A 4,352-nucleotide genomic window follows, 5' to 3' on the forward strand; every position below is an offset into this window, starting at 1 on the left:
GCTTTGGCTGGAAAATGAGAGCTACCATAAGCACTGGCCCGCAAGATGGGTTTGAACCACACGGTCGGCAATTCACATTCACCTGCCGCTCCTCGGAAACCCTATACGGGGTCGCTGTGAGTCTGCACCGACTCAATGACACTTCACAACTACAGCAACAATCGACAGAAGGAACCCTGGTGGTCTAGTGGATTACATGTTGGGCTGCTGACCACAAAGTCAACAGTTTGAATCCACCAGCTGCTCGTGAGAAACAGAGGAGTCTTTCTGCTTCATAAAGATTTAGAAGGTTGGAAACCTACATAGGGTCGCTGTGAGCTGCATTTAACTTGGTTTCAACGCTCTTAATCTGTACTTCGGGTTTATCTCTCTTTTTTTTTCTTCTTCTTTTTGAGTCAGCAAAAGTACACATTTGGTATTACTTTAAGTTAAGAAGTTTTGAACAGTTGTGGTTAATAGGATAAGCACTGGACTGCAAGCTAGGAAATTGGTGGTTCGAACCTACCAGTCACTCTGTGGGAGAAAGATGAGGATTTCTGCTCCCGAAAAGATGTACAGCAGTCCCTACACAGGATCCCTATGAGTCAGAAAGGTCTTAATGGCACCTAACAACAATCTTGAAATGGAGTCCCGCTGTGGCTATGTAGGATAAGTACTAGATTGCTATCTGAAAGGTCAGTGGTTCAAACCCACCAGCTGCTCCTCAGAAACTCTGTTCAGGGTTGCTATGAGTCATAACCGCAACAATCTTCAAATAGATCTCTAAGTTTAATGGAAAGACACAATTGAGGGTAATCCAATTTTTACCAGTTTTAAAGCCTCATTCTAGTGGATTCCATACTAAAAACAAAACCCATTGCTGTGGAGCCAAGGGACTCATGGCACTTCCCTATAGGAGCGGAGATTCCTTGAAATGCCTTTAGTGTTACATTTAATTCTCAGTTGGACTCCCCCCGGGAGGTCTTTGAACATTTGGAGTGATACCTCATTTATCTAGATGACTTACATTGAAGCAAATCGGAGCAGTAAAGACCCCAATAGTTCAAGTGATCTTCTGTATTTTATATCTTTGAGACACTCTTAATCCAAATTTTGGGTTTGTCTACTTTAAATTTGGGGGGAATTCATTCAATCAACTGACATTTTTTGAGGGCTTTGTAACCATATATAGATTGTTGTTGTTAGGTACCGTCAAGTTGGTTCTGACTTTCAGCGAACCTATATAGGGTTTCCGAGAAGCGGCTGATGGATTTGAACCGCCGACCTTGTGTTGAGCAGTTCAATGCTTATCCTACAGTGCCACACCAGGAGACCAATAATGGTTCAGAATTTCTGGACTAACAAGTATAAGAGGCAAATACGGAGCCTGTGATGTAGGTAGGAGTCAAACTCAGTCTCAGACCTTATTTTATAGGTGATGGGACTTCATTATACAGTTTTCAGCCGAGATGTTATGTTTTTAGGGGAGCAAGATCTCTGTGGTTGAAGAGTGACGATGGGTTTGTAGGGAGTGAGGTGGTGCTGAGGAGAACACTTTGGAGACTTCCTATTGCAGAGAAGACAGGAAGGTCTCAGCTACCTTTCTGGAGTTGGGACGTGAAGGTAAGTGTGAATGAACCCCCTGCACCCAGGTTTCCACCCAGTTCTACCAGCCACTTGTCCTGGGACCTGGGGAATGCTTTGAAACTTGAGATGCTAAACTCTGCCTCTGCATGTCTGAAAAGGTCACTCCTTTGGTAAATGGGTTATCATCTGCCTTAACCTCACAGAGAGGTCTTTTCCCTCCAGATGTCAGGACAAGGAGGACTGGTTTCTCATTTGTGAAAACAGGAGCTGATCCCCTTTTCAGGATTATTAGACATGAGGATTAAGTGCTGAGCATAGAGCCTGGCACATAGGAGAGGTTGTGAATGGTGAGGTAATTTTTGTTTTTTCTTTCGTATCTACAAGGGCCATTGTAGATATGAAACCCGTGAACATAACTAGTCAGGTCCTACTCAGGCATGAATTAATTAGACATGATAAAGTTTGGGGAAGGGATTCTTAAGTGTGGAGCTCAGAGCTCTGTAGAGCGTCCATGTTTTGATCTGGGAAGCTCTGTGATCCCTTTGGAGTTGTACATGACACTGATTTTATGGTGACAGGCACGTAGAACGTTCATTTTCCTAGGGAGTCTGGCCACCAGATTCTTTGAGGGGTATTCTTGTGTGCCATCGAGCCGGTTCCCACTTGCAGAGACCCACTGATTACAGGGCTTCCAAGGCAGTAAATCTTTACTGGAAAAAGTCTCCTTTTTCTCCTGCAGAGTGGCTGGTGGATTTGAACTTCTGACCTTGCAGGTAGCAGCTCAACACATAACCTGCGATGCCACCAGCGTTGTTTTGGAGGGTACATGATTCCAAAAGATTAGAATCAGTGATCTAGATAAAGAACAAGGACTAAAGGGTTGAGTGGGCTGGGGATGGGAGGAGAGAAGCCTAATGAGGTCCTGCTTTTATAGTAAGGAATTTAAAAACTCTTCCAGTTACTCAGGGCTCAGGGCAGGCATACTCCAGAGGAAAAGGGTAGGAATCTCTTTCAAGGTGTTCTTGCAGTAGATGTTAGATGGAAAGAGTGCCAAAGTCTATTTAGATAAAAGCAGTTGGTTTCATTGATGTTGGTTGGCCACCTGCTGATTTCTAGGTAAAGAGCAAGGAAGCTTGTTTGTTTATTCCACTCTCCTCCCTTGAGGCAGGATTTCACAACTCAATTGGAAATTTCTAGGGAGCCATAATCTGACTAATTTCATTTGTCTTTATATCTCCCTAAGTGTCTCACACAGTCAGAAAAACAGAAGATTTTAAGAAGATTCCTTGTTTTCTCTGTAATTGATCAAGTTAGTTTCTGTGTTAAGGTATAAATAGACAAACAGCAACGAACCACACCCTAAAACAACAACAAAAAAAAACCCCAAAACAAAAAACAACCCATTTTTCCTTCTTTTCTATGAACCCAATTAGTTTTTCTGTGCTGTTACATTTACCTTCTTTGGCAGAATGCCTTCATATATATTCTATAAATTACCAAGTCATCGTCTTAGCTTCTTCAAGAAGGCAAGTGTCTCATTTTCTCCTTTTTGGTGCTTCAGTTTTTAGAACTTTTTAATGATTGATCTTTTTCCAATTTGTAGGGTTTAGTGAATGTGGAATGCTTTCTAGACCTGACAGGTAACCATGGAGTGTGATGGAGGAGGAGGATTTCTGAGACCAGCTTTTAAAGGCTCTTTAATTTCCTTCATCTTTATCCTTTTCAGAACACTGGTGGCTGGCTGGGAGCAGAGATCATCTCTTTAGCAGATGCTCTGGAGAAATTATATTCACATAGTATCTATTCTCTGAGCGCTAAGGATTACTTCCAACATTGTCATATATTATTTATGTCTGCTTTTCTACTTTATCAAAGACCTTTGGGTTTACGTATGTTCTTTTTCCAAATCAAAAAGTCAGTAGTGGAAAGGCTGGGTGAAACTGATTGCAGGGTTCTTGGTTGATTTCTCTGTGCTCTGCTATTATTCCTTTTCTCCTCCCTGGAACTTACTTTGTTAAATTTCCTGTGCTGTTCACTTAGATCTAATTAACATTTTTAATTGGTGAGTTGTATAGTTCTGGAAACTCCTTATTAGATTTCATGGGTGCTCCTGGCAGCATAAAAATGAGCAAAATAATTGTGTTACAGTGAAATGAATATGTGCATATTCAGTGAATTAATAAATGGATTAAATGATGACTTCATGAAAACCTCCCGAGGAATATGACTGTGGACTATCATAATAGTCTAGGTGTGAGGTATTGAAATTGACTTGGTGTGTGTGTACGGAGGTTTTAAAGAAAGGAATGCGTTTCTTTCTTTTTTTTTTTTTTTTAAATAGTAACAATATTGTGTGAGATTCTGTAAGTAAAATGGGATTCACATCCTTTAGTGAACCTTAGAAGACTCAGTAACATGCTGTGGCAGCTGAAAGAAAGCGAGTGAAAGGACAGTGTTTCTAGTCAAGGAAATATATATCTTACAGCGTTGTGAAAATTGAGACAATCAAAGCTGGTCCTTCTTCCTGTTGTGACAAGTAGCCCTTTCATCCTCTGATTCTGGAAGTGATGGCCAAGGAGTGAGAGGAGAGGTGAAGAAAGGTGATGCATAGATTTTGGAAGCTGCCGAGAATGAGTCCAAACTCCTCCTGCACTTGACGGAGAAGAATCCTTGTCCAGAGTCCTCTAACAGGTCCCTGACAAGAGGTAAGCCCCGAGAGCTTGTAACAGTCAGTTCAGGACTCATTTTGCTTATAGTATGATGTCACCTACCCACAGAACTGTACA

At 41.6% G+C, this 4,352-nt stretch overlaps 1 protein-coding gene across 1 annotated transcript in view; it reads left to right on the forward strand.

Moving 5' to 3' along the window:
- The window catches only part of SH3RF3 (SH3 domain containing ring finger 3), a 660,635-nt gene that overhangs the window by 69,200 nt on the left and 587,083 nt on the right, over window positions 1-4,352 (forward strand). The window lies entirely within an intron of this gene.

This window comes from Chrysochloris asiatica, unplaced genomic scaffold (assembly GCF_000296735.1).
Source record: "Chrysochloris asiatica unplaced genomic scaffold, ChrAsi1.0 scaffold00220, whole genome shotgun sequence".
Classification (NCBI taxonomy): Eukaryota; Metazoa; Chordata; class Mammalia; order Afrosoricida; family Chrysochloridae; genus Chrysochloris; species Chrysochloris asiatica.